At 38.9% G+C, this 22,916-nt stretch overlaps 2 long non-coding RNA genes across 2 annotated transcripts; both read right to left on the bottom strand.

Annotated features, from left to right (window-relative positions):
* Positions 1–738: 738 nt before the first annotated feature.
* LOC121814708 lies at positions 739–11,300 on the bottom strand. Its single transcript, XR_006054524.1, has 2 exons — positions 10,753–11,300; positions 739–800 (listed from the first exon to the last, which is right to left on the bottom strand). It is a non-coding gene; the product is annotated as an uncharacterized LOC121814708 (long non-coding RNA).
* A 3,878-nt stretch (positions 11,301–15,178) lies between these two features.
* Positions 15,179–19,092, bottom strand: LOC106633232. Its single transcript, XR_001336375.2, has 3 exons — positions 18,998–19,092; positions 17,554–17,640; positions 15,179–15,796 (listed from the first exon to the last, which is right to left on the bottom strand). It is a non-coding gene; the product is annotated as an uncharacterized LOC106633232 (long non-coding RNA).
* Between the last annotated feature and the right edge of the window lie 3,824 nt (positions 19,093–22,916).

Raw genomic sequence — 22,916 nt, forward strand, 5'->3', positions numbered from 1 at the left:
GTGCAGGAGGTAGAGCTGTGTCCGCTTTGCTCTGTGTAAACCAATCAGATCGGCACTATTCCCACCTGTACTCAAATAGATGCAACTGGACTTTACACATTATCGTCATCAGATAATATCAAGAAGAGTTCAGCATGGTGAAAAGAGATTAATTTGAATTCATGATCACAAATTATTTGGCTCTGTTTGCACCTGTTTTAATTGATCTGCCCTTCACTGACAGTGTGCAGTTTCATTTTAATGGGTAGGTAAAAGTATCTTTTATTTGTATTCTTTAAAGCAAACTGCTATTAACAGAGATTCTTTTAGTTGAAAACCTTAATTTAATTTACACAGGAAATTCTGTTGCCTTTTCCTGCAGTGTTAACATCTTTTTATTCTGTTAAGTGTGGGCTTGTTTTACAGAAAAACATAATAAGGCAAATTAAAAAAGAAATGTCCTTGTCTTTGAGACTACTACCTGGTATGACTGAATAATCAAAGGCCTGATAATAAGTGAATTATTTTCTCTTTGATATTCTTGTATTACAACCTGCTACAGGTATCAGCTAATAATCTGTCAATATTTAATTTGGCTGCCTAACAAAAGAACAAGAACCGCAACAAATGAAATGTGTACAATAACATATTGTTTAAATATGAGTATGAATATGTGTGTAAGTGCGTGAGAAAGCCATCCATTCACAAGAGGCCATTATTTCTCCACAGAAATCTGTAAAATGTCCTACTGAGATTTTCACCTTGAGATCGCTGTCATGTCGACGTTCTGGATCTTCCTTTAGACTTGAACCGAAAAGTAACTGAAAAACACAAAGAAAACACAGATGGTATCAAGGTTAGAGTGAGTAAAACTGGCCTTGTGAATTAAAAGACTCCTGTTTACACAGGAGGTCACAGGTTCAATGTCAGCAACAGCTGAAGAGAGACTGGACAACCTACCAATTTAATGTAGCAGATTAAAACAAAATGAGCACGGTCACTACTGAAGCAGTACAAAATCTGAAAAAAGATTATTCAATTATTTCGTTTAATTACACCACTCAAACAAAATAACTACAAAGGGAAAGCACACCATTTTTTGTGTATGTTGACACAATTTTAATTTTCATTAAGGATTTTAATGTCAGTATTTAGACATAAAAATAACAAGGGAAAGGTGATCCAAATATTCAGCTCAGGGGAAATCAAAAGGTGCATAAACTGAGAGAGTAAAAACAAAATGACACAATCAAATGATCAGTTTATTACCACTTAAAACATCATGACACGAACCTGTATCTAAGTTTTACAATAACTCTGACACATGGAAAAACACATGGAAAACATGAGGCTTAAAGTGCAAAAATCAATTCATGCATCTCAGTTAATTTCATTATATTTAGTCTGATTTAAAAGAAAACTGTTTATTGCTTTTTGAATGCTTCCATTTAATAAATGATTTGATATTTACTCACTGTGAGTTTTTGCTATGAGGGAATTACTCAGAAAGGGATAATGCTTTTAGATGCTATCATATCAGTGTTTTACTGCTTACAGCTAACATGGAAAGGAATCACTGTTAGAAACACTGTAACCTAAATTGCGTTTTATGCTTATTTTTCTAAGATTTTTTATTTTTAAATAAACATATCAGGGTGCTCAAGTCTTGATGTTTGAAAGCCATCTCAGTGCACACATGCGTTCTGCAGTATGGACAAAGCAATGCACCAGCTTGAAGCGCTAAGCCTCCTGCTCCGGTTTGATAAATATAACTTCAAAAGAAGCAGCCAAACGGCTTTAGCTGGCCGACTGCACAATGAGCATAATAACTCCCCACCTCCTGGGAGCTCCAGCCTAGTTCATTTACCCTTCCAGAGCGCTGCCAGGTCAGTATGTGCACATGTGTCTTTGTTTCACTGCAAGCCTCTTGGAGGCTCCCCACCTTCTGTTCAGTACAAAGCGGATGTATAGAGGAACCTTTTGGACCTAATTTTTTTACAGAGGAAATGCAGTCCCCCCCTTTACTCTCCTCTCTTCTATTTGCCCCTCACATGTAATGCCTGATTGACCACAGAGCCCCTTAAAGAGGTCAAAGGGCAGACAAAACAGTCTGGTGTCATGGCAACCTGTGTGCCACCAACCAGAATGTCGGGGTAGAGGAGGGGGATCAAATGGGCTGTCAGTTAAACCTCTTAAAATGCAGCTTTGTGTTTAGGCTAATGTGTGGGCAACATACAAACACGTAATGCACCTGCACTGTGAAATGGACCCTCCTAATTTGCACTCCACAGCCCGGAATAATCAAGCCAAATCCCCCAGTGCAATGCAGTTAAGTGTAGTACCTATCAAAGTGTCACATGACGCGCACGCTGCAGTGATGTGTCGGACTGCACGTGCACACGCTTGTAAGTGTGTGTGTTATTTGTGCGCATGGGAAACATTCCTGTGTAAAAGGTTCTTTGTGACCGCTCAATGCAGTGGCAGTGCATACGTGATGGGGGAGGGGTGCTAACGGATAAATGGGAGGCAAATGCATTCAGATCAATATTGAGCTGAGAGAGGGTGAGTGGGGTTGCGAAGGGAGAGTGGAAGGTGGTGAGTAGAAAGGGTGGGACCATGGAGCGACTGATTAATCATTCCTGTATTGTTATTGACTTTCTGTTAAAGGGAGTGCGTCAGACTCTGAATTATGTCCCTATATATATGTGTGTGTGTGTGTGTGTGTGCGTGCGTGTGTGCGTGTGTGCGTGCGTGCGTGCGTGTGTGAGCGTGGCTTTACTGTATTCATTGAAAGCACAAAGTCATCAATTACAGACTTCGACTTCCAAAGGGTTGGCACCATTACTGGTCTAGCTGCGCTCTGACTAGCTTTTGCATTCCTAGTGTTCAGTAACAACTTTTGGCCGTTGGTTCACAGAGTCAGCACAATAACTGTGAAGGATTTAATTATTCATGTTTTGTAAAAAGAGCTAATATGCTGTTCCATTTTGAACATGAACAGGAAAGTGAAGGAGGTGAACAGGAAATCCCATGTGAGGAGTTAATGAGGAGCTGTCGAGTGAACAGACACAACAGAGCGGGAGGCAGGCGGGGAAGCAGCTACATGTGGAGGAGGGGCAAACACTGCCCTGACATCTGACCCTCTGACTGTGACCTTGTTCACTGTCTGAAAGGGCAGAGACTGGACACCCCTCAGCATGAGCCACGTGCGAGCAATATTTTAAACGATTCGCTTTCAATAATTCTTTAAAAATAGCCAAAGGTTGGAACCAAAACCCTTATTTAAATAAATAAAACTGACATAATTAGTTTGCAATTATAACCAAGATACTAACATCAGATGATGCCAGAGGCAGTATTTCCTCTAATTATGACCCTTTTGAAAAACAGCAGCTTGTCAGGGGATGGAGGGCTGAGCTAAGTGAATGAAAACCCTATTCAGTGTTACCTTGAACTTGAACAATAAGTCTGGTGTTTGTGCTGGGGCCACTTCCTGACCCTTCCATCTCTCTGTGGAAGCAGCCAACCAAAGCTCTCCTTTCATCTTACAGATGTGACCCTGATGACCTACTGACCAAAGAACAGGCAGCTACTGCAGGTTTTAACTCAGCTACAGACTCCTTGATCCTAAACATTTTTGTACTTACACAATTCTTAATGTATGGATATTAGTTTGGCTACTACTTGGCTCTTAAACTGACAACCTTTTGTGCTAAGGAATCACAAGGTTCATTTTCTAATGATACATTGAACAACACTGAAATTTTTCTTGTTTTCCACCACTTCAACGACTGCACCTCCTCCCATTGTCTAGCATTAAACCCTTTCTTCCCCCTCAGACGCTTTCTGTCTCGCTTTATCACCCACTTGTCTCTACCTCTCAGACAGCATGTTTCTTTACACCTTCATCTTTCTTTTGCCTTCTATCGTCATGTTCTCTCCCCTCCTCCCTGTTGTATTCTCTCCTCTTCCCTGCCTGGCACCAGAGAGCTGGCACGCTCAAGGGAGTCGTTGTGTGACGACACCTCATTGCAGAGTGCGTGTATCACTGCAAAGTGTAACGAAGAGCCTTGTGAATGCCATCAATATGCTTACAGAGGACACACAGTGACACGTTAAACCACTATCAATAAACAACATATGCTTTTAGCATTTGTGTCTCATGCATATTTTTTACTTGAATTTAAACGCTTCTTGTCAGTATGAAACGGGAGCTAGCTTAAATTAACTTAAAACAGAGAATGGAAACAGCTAATCGAGCTTTGTTAGAAAGATTACATACCAGCACACAAGATAATACCAGGGCTCAGTAAACATAATGTTCCATTTGATTTTATTTATATACAATTAGGTGCTGGTAGGAGCCAGACGAGACTTTTTAGCATTATATTTATTGGACAGCCATGAGAGTGGTGCCAGTTTTGTCATCTCTTGAAAATAAGTATCTTATTATATTTTCAAAAATGTGCAACTACACTTTTTTAAACCTGGTTTGTAGTTGAATCAATTCATGTGATATGCAGTTATGTGAAAAACTAAGTAGACCCTGAACGCTTCCATAACAATTAACATTTTAATAGACTATAGAAATGTCATGGTTCTACCTATGCCGCTGCCCTATGATAGCTGGGAGAGGATACAGTCTCCACAACCCTTAATTGGGTAAGTGGTAAAGAGAAATGATGGATGGATGAACAGGATGAACAGATGGATGCTAATCAAGTAAATTAGATAAACTGATCATCTGCAAGTGTCATCACTTCTATAAAAAAAGAATTTTGGGCAAATTTGCTGGTCTGCAGCTTCCAAGTGTGTGCTAATGCAATGCCACAATCTTGCAGGAAAGATTGTGAAAGCAAAATAATTTCAAGGTCAAGTTGTACAATACTCAGAGAACTTTTGAAAAACCCAAGAGCTAAATCCCTGACTCTCAGACTAGAGGCAGTCAAGTTCAGCATGTCACATTTGGAAGTTTATTGCAGTAGAATTAGAAAAAGATTGACAACTGTGGCTTGCTTGGAAAGGTTACAGAAGAATGCATCTTTTCTTTAAAAGGACATGACACCATGTTTGGCGAAAACCAGGCATAATAATCCAACTGTTAGGTACAGCTGTGACAAGGCAAGGATTTTAATTCCAATTGTATTTATTTATTGTCAAATGACAACAACTGTTGCCTGAAGGGGTTTTATATTGTAAGGCAAAGACCCTATAATAATACAGAGAAAACCCCAATAATCATATGACCCCCTATGACCAAGCACTATGGCGATGATTTAGTCTTGTTTTGCAGCCACATGAACTGGGCACCTTACAGCCATTGAGTTGACCCTGAACTCTTCTGTACACTATAGTGTCCTAGCCTCAAATGTGAAGCCATCTGTCCAACAGCTACAGCTTGGTTAAAACTAGGTCATGCAACAGGACAGTGATGCTAAGCTCATAAGAAAATGCCTGAAAAAGAAAAGAATCAAGGTGTTGTAATGGCCCAGTCAAAGTCCAAACCTTAACCTGATTGAAATCTTGTGGCAGGACCTTAAGAGAGCTTTGTATAAACAAATGCCTGCAAACCTCAATGAATTAAAGTATCATTGTAAAGGAGAGTGTGCCAAAATTCCTCCACAATGACGTGAGAGACTGATAAAGTCATGCAGCAAACACTGTGAGCTACAGAATCATGGGGTGTATTTTTTTTTGTTTTTTTTACAAAGTCTTGTGAAAACTTTCTTTTTCACATGACTGTTTGAACAGATGATACCGGATGACATCAACAAAGCCAGTTCCTCAGGAACCTACTCCATAAATCATACATGACTGATGTACTGAAGAGGAGCCAGCAGGAGAGCCCTGCGCTATAGCATTATCAACACTCACTCACAGTTTCACTATCGCTTCCTTTTTACCCAACCCCCAACTCCTGAGGCTCTCACACACATCTAAAGAGTCAGAGAGGAGACGTGCAGAGGATCAAAAGTTGAGGCAGAACACAGCAGATAAAGATGTGCATCAAGAATGAGACAGTGGTAGGAACGTGTTGATAAAGATGTGACAGAGCTGGATAGGAAGAAAAATGAGACAGACAAGGGGGAAGAGGGGGAAAGAGAGGATTGAGACAGTTAGGGGAGGTAAGAAGCAATGCTGTGACCTACTAATGCAGAACTGAGGAATTCTCACTGCTGACTCCAAACACATTCCTACAGCTTGCAAATATTAACCCCCACCTTACCACCTCTGCTTGCTTTTGAACACAGAAGGCAGCCACCTGGCCCGTATATGAGGAAACTATTCATTCACATTAGAATAGAATAGAATAGAATTCAACTTTATTGTCATTGCACATGCACAGGTACAGGGCAACGAAATGCAGTTTGCATCCATCCAGAAGTGCTTTAGTGATATAGATATATTAACAATATATATTAGCAATAATATAGATATGTGAGTATATTACAGAAATGGGTCTATTATGGTGTGTTATAATGTACACGGTATGAAGTATGTTGTGAATATTCTATAACTATAAGTATGTACAGGCTGTAGTGAGTACAAGCTGTGTACAGGCTATGAACAGGATATAAATATGAAAAACTATACAGAATATGAAATAAATAACTTTACAGAAATCTGAGATATACAGCTATACAGAAATGGGAACTATGCAAGTTGTAAACAGTTGTAGGATTAAAAATTATCGAATGTACAGAATGATTATTTACACAGAGCTATACAGTAGTGCAGTTAAGATAAGTGAGATATAATTCCTACAGAGGCTATATAAAGTGCTAGTGGTTGTGAGTGGTGGTGGTTCAGTCCAGGTTAGCCAGGTTCAGAAAAGATTCTGACACACTGCTCCAATGCACAAAAATCAGGCAACACCATGGAGGCAAATGTACCAGAAGACTCATTTCACAATACCAGAATATAAAGAAGAGCTAAATAAGCAAACACATGTTAAGTGTATACAATTTTCTGTTAGTCTCATTGAGTTGAGAGAGAGTCATGTTACATATTATCATATTTTACTTAAATTCTTAAATTCAACGTATTTTATAAAAGCCATAAAAGAGGTGACTTATACCAAACACTAAAAGATTGTAACAGTAGCCACTGAAGTTAGAGGCTGATATGGATTCTGAAATTAATTCAACATACATTTTTAAAGAGATGTTACTAACATATGTGCTAAGCAATTGAGAAAAAAAGCAATCATGATGATTCTAAACGATATGCACATCTCAGAAGAAGGAGTGCAGTAGGAGTGAATTTTTCTAGGCCTACAGTTCTCTACTGCACTCCATGTTAAGGCTTTACTGTTTAATGGGTACAGCACTATTGCCTGTACCAAGCTCCTGGGTTCAAAGAAACTTCCTGTACCCGTTCCTTTTCAAGTGTACAAATGAATAATAATAATAATAATAATAATAATAATAATAATAATAATAATAATAATAATAATAAAATATATGAATAAAGAACCCATGTACCTGCACATTTTTAAAGGTCGGCTACATTAAGGTACAAATTTGCCACCAGAGGTTGAAGACTGGGCTCTGTGAGGTACAAATAAGTAAAAGCACGCAAGTATGGTTGCAGCACCTTAAAGAATGCCACTCCAGTGACAAGCCATGGTTCCCCCTAAAATACAAGAAGGTACTTTATGTTCTAGGAGTATATATGCTGGCACCATGATTGCTTTTTCACTGTAGCTGTACTTCAGATAATCTTTTTTTAAACTGCTGTTACTTCTAAGCAAAATATCAATGTTAGCTATTAAAAATAACAGCAAATGAGTGCTATCAGCTCCAGTTAAGCATTGAATATAAACAGAAAGTGCACTACCCCGCTTAATAAAAAAAATCCCTGCACTGAAGATTTTACTTGCATGGAAGTACAACATATTTTAACAGTGTATTCATTTATATCAATTTGTATAGCATTGCCTGATTGATATTTAGGTTTTAATGTGTAATTAACGTGCAGTTGGTTAATGTGTATGGTATAAAAGATTGAGCCTTTTATTGCATTCAATATACGGCATTTGAACATTTACACATTTCAACAGAGACAAAGCATCTGCAGTAATAAACCAGCTTGAATGTATATGAAACATTGCTAGGCAGCTGAAAATAATTCAAGCCATGCATTTTTTAGAGGTAGAAAATTTTCTTTTACAAGGTCAGTTAGAGATTTAAACTGGTGCAAAAACTTGCATCCTATGCAACAGAGAGCAACATTATCAGCTTCGTGCCAATAAAGGAGGAGGGCCCTATGGATGTCCAGATGGAGCTCTCGCAGCTCCGGCCCCATTTCAGCCCCATATCCTAGAGAAGGCAGACAAACACTGATGCAACTGGAACACTGAGTCCAGGGGGAATAGTTCTCACTCAGACCGTGAGAGAGCATTAGTACATCTACAGCAGTCACGTGGTTCAGCGCTTTCTCACGCTGGGCCTGGCTGCCTGTTGTGTGTGGCCCTTTTTCCTATCTCTTTCACACCAGAACTACATAATTGATAGTGAAGGCCAAGTTATGTTTTATAAAGTGAAACACATGAATGGCTTCCTCTCCACTCTAATGTTTAGATGTGCTCGGGTAAGTAAGTGGCAGCCTCAAGTTGAGAGGTTTTAAATAACTGATAGGTTCTTTGTCACTTCAAAAAGCCATGGCAATCCATTATTTCTGCCAAAGGATTCAGTATGGCAAGACACTTCTGTGGCCATGTAGTCAGTGTCGAAACTGCTTATTTGCTCTGAGTGTTGAAAAGTGATAATTAGTGCTTAATTAGCTTAATTTTTTTACAGTTTCCTTATTTTTTAGTTTGGCATAACATGATTAAAAATAAAATATACAACCCACTGATGTATTAGTACCAAACTCAAAATGTGGGTAAATCAAGCTCCAAGGAATTTATCATTAGTGTAAATAATGTCTAAATAATCCTACGTAAAGGGCAAGAACAACAACAACAAAGAAAATCGCTATAATAATTCAAAATGATGCACGGATCCCAAATATCATCATCCCCCGTGCACCGTGTATACCGCACAGCTACACTTTGTGATGTACAAGCTGAAGTGCCACTCACTAATGCAGGAATTAAGGTCAATGAACTGTACAATTATCCAAATTATTTCTGTGAATTTGCTGTACGTTTTGGTTACACTGGAGTTGAAGTTGTTGCTGCTTAATACAAACTAAATCAGTAACTGCACTGATAACGATTAGACTTCTTAGATATGAATATTTGTGAGTTTAATGAAGTTTTCAATTATAGCAAATTGAGTATGTTGTGGTTTTAGATGTTTCGGCCACACTATACAGTTGACAGCTTAGGCAACATTTTGACTATGCTTTGATATTTAAATCCACTACTGGGAAAACACCTGCCACAATAATTATTGTGAAAATAAGCTATTTACTATTCTCTTATGTGTTTCTTTTACACTAAATCTTACTCTCATTATGCAGTCAAATGCCTGAATATGGGGGTATTTTGTGCCTTCATTTTGTGATAATACAAACGATTTTATACTTTTGGCCAATAATGCATGGTACGTAAACTGGTATTCCAAAGCATTAAATTGGGTATCTAGCAGTGAGTTTTTGGTGCAACCATTAGCACACTCTCCGTTTTGGTTCTCTTCCGGTCAATCAAAGGAATTTCTCATATCTACTACTCTATATCCATCTCCCAACTATGAATTTAGAAGGAAAATGAATAAAGATTTGCTCAAATTTAACTGGGCATGGTGATTTGGTGATTGCTCTTCATTGTTCCATTGCTACAACCTGTACAAACCAGCCACCAAGGTCGGCCGCCTGTTAGTTTTGTACCAACACTAAGTCTTGGTTTAAATCAGATGTATTCAGATCAACACTCGGAACTGCGATCGTCCCCCTATTCAAACTCTGATCCTAGTCACGAAAACCTTTTTACTCCCCTTTGTCAAATGGCACACCCTTGCACAGAGACTCACTATCTGTGCGTTTTGGAATGAGCGCCTGGATCATATTTTCTTCAAAATGGACAGGATGGATTGTTAAGAATATATTTCAAAGACGAGGTTATATTATAGATTTCCAATATGACAGTAACTTGTCAAAACTACCTAATGAAGGCGAGGCCATGAACAAACAGCGGGGTGAGGACGAGATGAGAGGGATGCATACTGATACCACAAACAAACAGTGAGGGGAAGTAGAGGGTGGGACGTGTCAGTCCCAAAGTCGGGAGCATGATGACCAAATAATCCAAATTCAATCCAAGTTTCATATCAGCTGAAGCTGAAGATCCAAAACTGGGCCGAAGACACATTCACTATGTAACACAATCATTATTAACGCATTATTAATATGTTGAAGATTTACAAAGACAACGACAGACACAAAAACGACACAAAAGTGAGTGCCCCAACCCCATTCTTCTTTCCCCGTTATCCTCCCAGCTGGGCCCCAAAACCAGCCCTGAGCTGTAACTGAACGAGACTTAAGGAAAAACGGTTTTAAAGCAAACGTGCAAATTCTGCTAAGCAAACAAAAATGATAAAAGACATGTTTGAAAGATTGGAGAAGGATGGAGACGGGAAAAATGTTTCAGTGGGAGTGGGAGGAAGGAAAATGACTTTATGTGCACAAATCAAAGCAGATCCGAGAACAGGAATGAAAGAGGCAAAAAAAGGAAAGAAAAAAAAACACGATTACTTCCCAAATAAAACGCCGAAAGAAGGAAATAAGAAAATATTATAATAACATCTAATTCCATTTTTCTTTTACCTTTTCCCACGTATATTTTCCAACTTGAATCTTCCTCTCAGTCCCCTCATCCTTACTCTCGACTTAGTGCTTTGCCTCTTGACTTGCAGCCCTGCATCTCTATGTCACTCCAGCCGCATCACATTTTATCCACTGTTGTCTCGCCTTGTCTTTCACACAAACCATTAAAAAACAAACAAAAAAACCCCATCTTTTCTTTATCCCGTTGTGGACGTAAGGGGAAACATGCCTTACAGACAAAGGAAATTAACACCAACCATGAGGAGGAAAAAGTGCAGGACGGAAAGGCGGCCGACAAAGTCAGAGGCAGTAAAGTGAGAGGCAGGCTGATCCGCTCCTGCTGCGGCTGCTTCTCAGTTTGTAGCTGGGACAGCATGGTGCTGGAGCTGTGCAGAACGGCTTCCACCGCACGGTTATAACCAGAGGACAAAAAGCCAAAAGTCTCAGAGGTGCCACAGAGAGCTGAGAAAACAGAGAACGCACGAAGAGGAGGGAGAAGGCATCAGTCATCGTGTGAGTGTGTAGCTGTGTGTGTGTGTGATTGTGTGTGTGTGTGTGTGTGTGTGTGTGTGTGTGTGTGTGTGTGTGTGTGTGTGTTGTGTGTGTGTGTGTGTGTGTGGTGTGTGTGTGTGTTTGTGTGTGTGTGTGCATGCAGGAATGAAGGCGAGCGAGAGGGAGGGACGGAGATTGAGAGAAAGGAGGTGGGAGGGAATAGGAGGAGTGTATGTGGAAAGAGGAAAAGGGGAGGAGACATTTTTTCCCCTTTTTCCTGTTCACATTTTTTAAATTTTCTTTTTCTGCATGTGTGTGTGTGTGTGTGTGTGTGTGTGTGTGTGTGTGTGTGTGTGTGTGTGTGTGTGTGTGTGTGTGTGTGTATTTGCGAATGAGCCCTATACTGTCCTCAAGTACATGGCTAACATATCAGCAGGGTTATTATTCCACCTTTCCATGCCTGTTTTCTCCTCATCCTGTAACCCTTTGTTTATGGCCAGCTGTGTCTTTAAGCCCGTGCACTTGAACTCAGAGAGTGCTTTTCTTTCTCTGTGTACTTCCCCTCTGCTGGCCCCCAGCACACAGGAAAGAGACACAGCTTGCAGGAGAGAGAGAGAAAGACAGAGAGTGAGACACAGAGAGAGAGAGAGAGAAAGAGGGAGAGAGCAGGACAGAGGGGCAGAAAGGGGCAGAAAGACAAATGCAGATGGGGGATGGGAATGGATTTTTAAATGGTGGTTCAAGGCTATGGAAGACTTAGTTTAAGAAATACAGTAGCATGTAAAGTGTGCAGACATGAAAATGAAACGAGGCTGAGCACTCTTTTCATTTTCGTGGGCTTCTCTGATATTAAAATAACGATTGATATGTGTGAACATGTGAAGGAGAGGTGGGAGAACAGGCTCCCTTTTGAAATATTGATTTACAATATGAAATATTCCACTGTGATTGTTACATCATGGAAGCATACAGTGGAGAAAGTGCAAGGTTAAGGTCAGACCATTAAGCAGAGCCCTGCATATCTCCACAAAATCTCCATGGCAACTGCTGACATACAGGTGAAATGTTTCATAATAAGAAAACTCATTTGTGCTGTGGGTCATAGAGTGGACTATTATGGACTATTATACCAGCTTATCCTTTTATCCACTTGCCCATTTTTTAAAGAAATGTACAGTTACCTCACCTTCACTGGTTTAATTGTTGAGACAGCAAAAAAGGGGGAAGGGGTGGACATAATGGACTCCATCGGAAGGCCATGGAGGCACACAGTAAACTGAACCTTACGCGACGCCTCTCAGACTTGCAAATGTTTAATTGCTCTTCAGCTGTCCCTCAGCATTTTCCAGTTTGCATAACAGGTTCTAAATACACCCTGTGACTGGAGGGTGCTTTAAACGTTATAGGGTTCATTTAAGAATCAATAGCATAAACATATTTTAAACAATGACGAATCTCCATATGTAAATCCTATTTTCCTAACTTTAATACCAAACTAGTTGAAATCCCAGAGCTTATCAACTCACTTCTCAGGTTTTTGAAATTCTGCCCTGACCTTGGAGTTTCACATTCACATGTAAATCTAAAAACCATCTAGCAGAGCGCTAGGAGGAAATTTAGGGGAATCAAGAGAGTGTTTCTTGAAATTTTATTTTATTTTTTAAAAAAAACAGGAAATGCAATTTGCAAGCTTTCTGAATCTGTTTGCAGGCTGGTAGATTTTCCACCCACCACAATTCCCACCTGGAAATGTTCATTTATGAAGTATTTTCCCTTCTCAGATTGTTTCTTGTGTGAACTACTTATCTGTTTATCATCAGTCACTCGGTTTTAACAGGACTGCCTTCCAGCTTACTTCTTTTGGGCTTTTTCCTTTTTTTACTTAGCAACTTTAATCCTCCTAATTTGCCACACCTCTTGAAACTTAAATACTATCTGTCCACAAACAAGGAATAAACTGAGGAACCACTCGGAAAATATTGTGGAGAACTGGTGCTAAAGAAGAGAAAACAGCTACTTCACCTTCCTCCTTATTCCCAAGAGCAGATATCTCCACAGGTTTGATTTTTTTATATCCTTCCTGGTACACACCCAGTGATTTGATTAATTCACCTAATTAATTGGACTCACTGTAAGAAAAAAAACCCCAAAAAAGATATTTCTATATTACATGGTGGAAAACCTGGAAATTTTCTGTCATTTAATTGTTAATCTATCAGTTAAGTACCGTATTTCCCGGACTACAAAGCGCACCTGAATATTAGCCGCACAAGCTAAAATCAGGGGAAAATCCTGTTTTGTACATACATTAGCCGCACCTGACTAAAAGCCGCAGGTGTTTCAATGTTGACTTATCTTATGTAAGAGAATATGCACAAAGGGAATTGTCAGGAAAGAGATGGCTGTTTGGAGACATCACTTATCACTTTTTTAGGTATATGTACAAGTACCGGTAATTACAAGTACGAAACATGTACTGTGCTTCATAAATGAGTAACAAATGCAGTACATAACAATAACCTACAGCACACCAGAAAAATAGATTCGGACTACCTTTTAGGCTCAGGTGCAGTGACACGGCTTTAACAAGAAGAAAAGTCAGTCATTCACCACCATCTTCCTGCGCACTAAAACCACCAAAGTCCTCTTCTCCAGTGTTGGAAACGAACAGGCTCAGGATGGCTTCGTCATCCACTCTCGTTATCCCAAAGAAATCCTCGTTGTCAGTGTCAGAGTCGAACACCCTCTGAAGGGCCGTGGCGGTGTCCTCCTCGCCATCATGCAGCAGTCCAGCCCTTCGAAATCCGTTGGTGATCGTGGATGTTTTCACACTTTTCCACGCTGTCAGAATCCAGTGGTGGAGTTGGGCATAACTTGCTTTTCGCAAGATTATCGCCGCTCATCATCCACGCCTCCCGCTGAACGCGTAGCGCTACTTTGAAGTTTGTTTTTCGCGCTACTTTGTACAGCACTACGTTGCCTGTGACATGTGACCAACATACCACTCTTGAACCCCGATCCTTCCACCAGGCAACGTAGTGCTGTACAACAGCGGAACAAACAAAACAAATCCTCTTACGATATCACAAAAATCATGGACAAGCCATAGAAAAGCCGCACCTGACTAAAAGCCACAGGGTTCAAAGCTTGTGCAAAAAGTAGCGGCTTATAGCCCGACAATTACGGTACTTTGTGTAGTATGGATTGAACTAAGGGGAGGGGTGCTGTAGTTGTGAAAGCTGCAAAGCCTATAAAAATACAGTTAAAAGTTTATAATCTATGCACCCCTTCACATTTTCTAAAGCTGTCTAGTGGGCAAGATGAAAGTCTTGGCTGGACCGATTCTGGTCCCCGGGCCTTATGTTTAATACACCTGCACAGCACTATAGCACCATCAAGGATTGCTGTGAAAGACCCTTCTATTAAAAATGAATAAATAGAGGAGGGCTGTTGAACTTAACGTAATCAGATAATGAGCCATTCGTTCATTTTCACTTTTACAGTGAGATGTGGTAACAAATTTTTTCTAACAAGTTCACCGCATAATTTAATGGTGGCGTTCTGGTAAGAGTTTCTTTCCACTGCCCCCTTGTGGCTTACAAAGGTATGTTTAATTACATCTCCTGTCTTCTTTAGCGACATTTTAAGAGCATTTTTCTTTTGACATTCCTTCTCAAATCATGAGTCATTTTAAAACCTCTCAAAGACCAAAACTTTTACACCCACAGGTTGAGAGCAACACAGCCCCTCCCTCATGGAGAAGATGAAGGCTTGTTTCGCTCTTCCACAGCTTTAAATCATTTATGACGGGCTGGAATCTGGATTCTCTTCTGATTTTTGCTTGCCCTCCTTGACCTCCTATCTTTAATTAGAAAATCAGAAAATATGACTTTCTGTTTTTTTTTACTTGTTTTCGTTTCTTGTTGCTTTTTTTTTAATTTTTTATTTAGTATTACTTTTTGCATCATTGTGGCTGTGCATATGCCAACAAATTCTGAAAAGTTTGAGCATCTTGTCAAATTCCCCAAAGCTCCCCACTACTTGCGCACCCAAAATAATGCCTCTGAGTATCTGAAGCACACTCGAAACAGGCAAAAATTTTCAGCATAGTGTTGTAATGGACTTAGCTAATTTGCTAAAATATCAGGTGCTCCCTTTATTACTGTCCCAGACAATTTTAGTTTTAAACTCTTTATTAGCAAACAGTAATTATCCTTTTTTTTTTTAAGAAAAAAAAAAAAAAAAAAAAAAAAAAACACGTGTGGCTCTACAATTTCCCTCATTTTAAGAGGTTTGTCTTCACTTTTCGCTTTTTTTCTGCCCAACTGCTTTACTCTCACTGGTCTTCTCAAAAAAAGACAGCCCACCGTCATCTCCAAAGAGCACACAAATAAGGCAACCAGCTGGTGAAACTACAGGAGAACTACAAGCAAATGACAGGAGCTTAAAAAACAAACAAACAAGTAAATGCTGGACTTACCTCAGATGACGACTCCACATCCATCCGCCCTCTGTTACAGATAAACCCGTGTACATGGTTTGGCTAACAACTCTACCATGGAAATAGAGTGTTAGCACCGCCCCCGTGTGGACGACAGAAGGTAGGTTTAAACTATTGCTACTATTTCTTGCAAATAGTAGGGGAGACCAGGGACAGTTGTAACGTGGGTCAGTTGTAACACTTCCAATTTCTCCAATCAGGGCTAAGTTTCAAATGATGTGACTCATCCTGTGCATGCCCAATTCAGTTCTGCTATCACATGTGAAAAATCAGCACATTTTGTCAAACACAGACAATTTAACATGAAAAAAAGTAATTTGTATGCCAAAAAGTAAGTTTTTCTACTTTATTTCAATTTCTAATAGCATTATCTGCTTTGCAGTTAAACTCATCAAACTTAAATTATGTTATTTGTATGTCTATGGGGATATATTCTGTGTAGGTCTTTAGTGCTAATGTTTTAGCCGTTGGCTGTAATGTTAGCTAGTTCATGGCTATAGGAGTCTGGGTCAGTTGTAACAGCAACAGTCTGGGTTAGTTGTAACAATAATGCAGATGTTACAACTTACCACACTATTACTTTAACTTATATTAAACAAGTTGGGGCAACGACATCAGCAGAGAGAGGTTCACTGGTCGCTTTTGTATATGTGGTTAATGCCATTGGCAACACAATTCCTCCACTGTTTGTGTTCCCACACATACATTATGCAGACCACTGTGTCAGAGATGGACCAGTAGGAAGTACTGGTAGTGGAAATAAATCAGGATGGGTGCAAGAAACAGATTTCCTCATCTTTCTGAAGCACTTTGCAAACCACACCAAGGTAAGCCATGATAAAAAGTAATGGAATTGCGATGCTGGTGAACAACTACATTTTTTCAGCTTCATTGTTATGTTCAAAATTGGTGCAAGAGTTGTAGGTTATAATGCCCACTGAGCCAATGAGGCCAAACTCAAGGAAGACCAACCAAAATTAATGAAATATTCAGTTGCAGAAAATTCCATAATTTGTCTTTTTTGGGGGGTTGGAATATGTTCAAAAGCTAGATTTCTGCATTCTGTCACACACACACATAGCTACATAAATGGCTCTAAGTGCATTCATGTGTTGAATAAACAAAGATTACATGTTAATGTTTTGTTAGTACCCTTATTTCATTGTGTTACATTTCACCCCAGGATATGTTACAACTAACCCAGACTATGGGGTTAATTGTAACATTTCACTCTTTGTGTTTGAGACCATACCATGCAATGGGTAATTGTGCTGCAGAGAAAATAGCTGCACTATTTAATAGCCGAGACATGTAAATACTTTGCATTACATTTTGAATCCACTACCTTAATTAAAAGAGCTCCAATTTACAGACAGAAATGTCAAAAATGTTACAACTATCCCTGGTCTCCCCTATATGAGAATTTTTCCTTTTTCACATTCTCGTTCACATACCTTTCTAGAGCAACTGCAGTTTGCACATTATGTCAATAATTATGCACATGGAGAGCATTTTATAATATTATAAAACACAATAAAAAAAAGAGTCTTTATAAACTACATCTTAAAACTTTAAACTTTGCACTGATATAGGTTTATAACTTAAGTCTCCTGAAAAATAATAGCATTTAGGTTCTCATAACAGGGACAAAGAAGTTACATGATACAGGGACACGCTTTGAACAAAAATCTTATTTCCTTTTAATTTAGCCTTTTCTTTATTCATGTTGTATTTATGCAGAATCAAAAATAATTTATGCACTTATACACACAAAATAACATCTCATGTGTATAAATCCCAGAGCTTACCTTCTCTCTCATCAGAAATCTGAAAGTTGGCATGGGAACTGAAGATTCACATTCACGTTTGAGCTTCAAACCATCGGCAGTGAGCTACTGTACAGGAGGAAATTTTAGGGGATTCAACAGGGTGTTTCTTGAAAGTTATTTTTAAAAAACAGGAAATATATCTTGCAAGCTTTTTCTAACAGAACCAGAATAGAAGAGCTTTTCTCCAAACAGAAAGTCAAACTGAACCAACAGTTATTTTGGTTTTTGTTTTTTCAAAATGATATTCTGTATTGAAATGTTTGTCCATTAATGTATGACTGGAGCTTTATTGTATGCCGTGTTTAAAAAACAACCACGTGACAACCACAGAGACACTGAGCCTTCTTCAAAGCATTAGAGGATAATTAGCATGCTTTAAGCAAAAATTGTGTTTACTTATAATTAATCAATTAAAATATCAATGGGATGAAGTAATGCGAGTTCAGGTTTGTCCTCTACATTATTACTCCATGCACCTATTTTGGTACAAACCCCTTTTATTGCCAAACACAGTGATTGGCCTTCCCTTCACATTCTTATCCTATTATTTCTCAGTTTAGGTCAAACTTCCAGTTTTGCAGTCCAATCTCACTACAAGGAGTACAGGTTTGAAATATACATTATTTACCTATATATCTAATGTGTATACATATATAAAATAAATTTCCATGCGGGGGCTTGTGACAAAGTGGATGAGCAGTTGTAATACTCTCCACTTGTCCCAGAAGTATTGACTTATTGACTTTTTGCACACTATGCACATTATTACCTCTATATATTTATTTGCTATAATTTGCTATTGTCAAAGTAACATTGCTGCACTTACTATCCCGGGTTTGTTTGTGTAAGCATTATGTTGCCAGCAAAACAAACATTCAGCAAATGAAAGCAAATACTCAGTTACATGTTGCTTTATATTTTGTTATGTTGCATAATTAATTCATTTGTGCATACTTACTTTGTTTTTTTTTATTTGTTTTCAGTCAAGATGTAGGTCAGGTGTAGGGAAAAGCCCGCCCAATGTTTCCTGATTTTTAAAGTACTGATGATGTCATCTCTGACATGAGCTGGTTAAACCAAGAGGAGGGGTTTCTTTTACCATAGGAATGCTTCCTTTTGTTTGTTTTAGGATACAAGGGGATTTATTGAATATTTTTTCTTATTTAGAGCCATTTAGTTAGTAAAGATGTCAATCAGAAGAGTGGGGAGCTAACTGCAGGGAAATTGATAGCATTATATATAGTCAGTCTCTGCTTGATTCGGAGGAGGAAGGAAAGGTGAGCTGTTTTACTGAATCCATGTACGTTTGAGTTTTGTTAATTAAGTTAATTTGAGGGAGTTTTGTTAAGTTTCACATATGATGGAGGTCACTGTAAATAAATTGCTCATCTCTAGGAACCCCAAATTTCTGCTGACCTATTACCTTTCTTGACGCTCGAGTAGGAGTACCTCACAGAGGTCTGGGAGTTTGAGAATCCTGCGCAGTATCTTTGCTGTTCTTAGGACTGCGCTCTTCCGCTGGGGTTCCTTGCGTAATAGTAGTCCAACAGCATCCTGTTCTCATCCCTTGTCCATCTATGCCTTCTTGTTCCAATAGTAAACTTCTCATCACTGTGTCCTGGTTCTCCCAACACCTGAATGAATCAATCAAGCAATAGAGCAATTTTTTACAGTTTTTAACACAAAAATCTTTCAAGAACATGATATTTGAAGACCCTAATTATAAAAATTAACAAATACAGTTGACCTTATACCACTGTCCTGAGAAAAACAAAGTACACTCCAGGATCGAGAAGCTGAGAATCACTTTTAGCAGCAGTAACTTGAAGTTATAATTTTCTTTATGAGTTTTTATCAGTCTCTCACGTCATTGTGGAAGGATTTTGACTCACTCTTCTTTACAGCATTGCTTCATTCAGGTTTGCAGGCATTTGTTTAAGCACAGCTCACTTAATCACTTAAGATTCTGCCACAGCCTTTCAGTCAGTTTGAGGTCTGGAGTTTGGGCCATTGCACCACCCTGATTCTTATTTTCAGCCATTCTGTTGCTTCTGTATTTGGGATCATTTTCCTGTTGCATGATAGAGCTTTTGCTTAACTTAAGCCGTCTGACAGACGGCCTCACGTTTGACTCCAGAATACTTTTGGTATACAGAGAATCCATTGCCAAATCATCGGCTCCCCATCACCATGCTTGACAGCTGGTGCGAGGTGTTTGTGTTGATGTGCTGTGTTTGGCTTTCACCAAACATGACACCGTGCATTACCATCTCCACTTTGCTCTCCTGTCCAAAAAACATTGTTCCAGAAGTTGTGTGGTTTGTTCAGATGCAGCTTTGCAGATTTAAACTGTGTTGCTATGTATTTTTTCAAAGAGGGTTTCTCCTGGTAGTCTTTCCAAAGAAGTTGTGCTTGTTCAGTCTTTTTCTAATTTTACTGTTATGAATTTTAGCATTTAACATGCTAGCTGAGGCCTCCAGAGTCTGAGATGTAGCATGTGGTTTTTTTGGGGGTTTGGTACGGTCTGACCTTTGGGCTGTGACATCCACCCCTGGTGAGATTGTGGCATTGTGTTAAGGCATGCCTGAAGTGCTCACACTTCCCAATGATCAGTTAATCAAAAAACATTTGATTAGCACCATCTGGCTGCTACTTAAAGTCTTAATTCCTATGGAAGCAGTAAGGGTGTATAATATATTTATTTGTTTATTTATTTAATTTCCAGTTGATTTTAATGGTGAAATTGTTAACATTCATTTAAAATCAAACCTGCCTGCAAGACGGGAACTTGAGAAAGACCAACTTTTTTTAATCTAAAAAGAGGGAAAGGGTGTAATGCATTGCAAATACAAAGAGGTATCGATCCACTGACAGGTGGGGAGAAGGAGTGGGGTGTGGTGAGGATTGATAAAGGTCAAAGCATGTGTGTGCTGCATCTGGCATACCTTTTGTTAAAGAGGAAATTAAAAGTTCCATACTCATCCGCATTACTGGGGACCAGAGAGAGGAGGAGGAGGGGGATGGATGCCCAGAGAAACAGTTTTCTGTCTTAATGCAGACAAACTCTTCCCTCAGGCCAAGGACAATCATTAGCTGAAGGGAAAGAGCCAGCATGTGTGTTATAAGAAGAGATCCTTATACTGGCACTGATCTTGAAAGAGCCTGGACGATCGATCGCATTAAGCTCCCTGTGAAAGAGAGAAATCAATATGTTTTTAAAGGCAAGGCAGGCTGCATGTGGCGTATGCGTGTGGGCTTCATTGATACGGCCAGATGCATTCAGGGAGAAGCTGTTCCTGAAAAAGAATCACATTTCGAGGTCAAGTGGTCTCATTTCCAATACTTCCACAAAATGGCAATGCTTCTGAGAGAGCCATATAACGGGAAAAGGTGGCAAAGTGTGTCTGAAGAGTCCCAGTTTGGGTTCCTGTTATCACAGCAGAATATCAGTCAATGTTTGAAGAGCCCAGATGACACACTGGCAGGGGGAAAAATCAATAGTTTTCAGTTGGATAAAGTTATACTAGGTGAGGTGTGTGAGAAATACGGGAGGGAAAGGAAAAGATAAATGACCTGTGAGTGTCAGAGAAAAGTCAGTGTTAAAGATACAATTCATTGCCTGCATGGGTTAATGGGAGAATATGGAGTGGGGCAGAGGTCAGCGAAAGAAAAACAAAGAAAAACAAAGAAAAACAAAGAGAGAATTGAATTCCAGTCAATTGTCAAAACAATGCTAATCAATACAAAACACAACCGCCACGCAGCAGATTTGTTGCTCTCACCCTTGCCTTGCCTATCTCTCTCTCTCTCTCTCTCTCAGGTATACTCACAGTAATAATTGACTCTTTTTATGGTATCTGGGTGAGTGAGTTCAACCCACTAAAGGCAGGAGTGAAGAAAAATGAACCCAAATGAGACAAACTCCCATGAGACACACACACACACCGACACACACATCTTATAAAGCGGGCTGTTTTTTAAAACAACCCTGATCTGATTTGATTAAGGATGGTTCGGGGGGGGGGGGGGTGTACCAGTCTGTGGTTGCACAAAAAATTGAAAACAATAAATGGGTGGGTAAGATTTGAGGGGGATAATTCAGGAAGTAATATGTGAGAATGAAGATAAAGGAAGCAAGGCAAGAAATTTCAAATGTGGCTCATTGTTGTAAAACAGGCCAGTGACTCTTCTTTTGAAACAAAATACCACACTGCCCTCACATGGTCACAAAGAGAAACAAACTGAAGTGTTGAAGCACACTTCTTGCTTGAGTTTATCTTCTTTTTTGCACATAATTTGCCACTATAGTCAGAAACATTGTACATATATTTGTATTTAAATTGCTGGAATAACCAAGACCTTCACTAAAATATTTTTCGGCATTAATATAACCTTTATATGCATATTCTAAGTATTTTGTTTCACATTTGTTAGTATTTTTTTTTTTTTTTGCTGGTATATACATAGAAAATAAACAAAAATCTCAATTTTAGCACTTCATACTCTCTCTGTAATATATATATATATATATTTAATTTAATATAAAAACAAATACAAACATTTCTTCAGTGATTTGAAAATAGTCACTGCATTACTTCAAAATGATGAAGAAAAAACAATAAACCACCAAGATTGACTCGGGTGGTGGATTTTCTGCCATTTGTGATTCATGTGGAAAAGGAAAGTTTATGACATTTTTTGGTCTGTTTTTCAAAGTCTAAAGATTGTTTTATGATTAGTTTGTTATACACCATATTTTAGGAAAAAAGTCTACTTTTCAACATTGTAACAGTTGAAATATGTTCTAGTTTGATTTACTGTGAATTTAGAATTCCCTTTTTTTGTCTTTTCCCCCAAATTGTTTTCTTTGATAATTTCAGAGAAAATTGTCGAAGTTTTGCTATTGTTTTCATATGTATGGCTCTCTGACTTTTTAACTTTTAGCACCCTCTTGAGGTTAAAATATTTTGCCAAAGATGCTGGCTGATTATCACTCAGGGATGGAGTCAGCACTGGTCTGTTTTGGAGGCTCCAAGAATAAATTTGTTACATATTTTTTAATCTATGCAGACTGTCCCAATAACTCACTTTTTTAATATTGAGCTTTGTTTGCCTTACTGATGAGCAATTGTTGGATAAAGCTTTTAGCACTTCATTTTTTTTTCCTTTAAGAAAAAGAGAAAAGCTTTTACAGCTCTTATATGCAATTCTTGTGTTAAACTCTAAAAATGTGTTTGGTTGTTTTTTACTATACATGCACAGTAATTGAACTGTCATGGGCTGGGTCTTTTGACCCAGCATGTTGAGTTTCATGCCTTTGTATTACAAAGTTTGTGTTTGTA

Source organism: Haplochromis burtoni, unplaced genomic scaffold, assembly GCF_018398535.1.
Source record: "Haplochromis burtoni strain Fernald_Lab_line unplaced genomic scaffold, NCSU_Asbu1 Contig_76, whole genome shotgun sequence".
Taxonomy (NCBI): Eukaryota; Metazoa; Chordata; class Actinopteri; order Cichliformes; family Cichlidae; genus Haplochromis; species Haplochromis burtoni.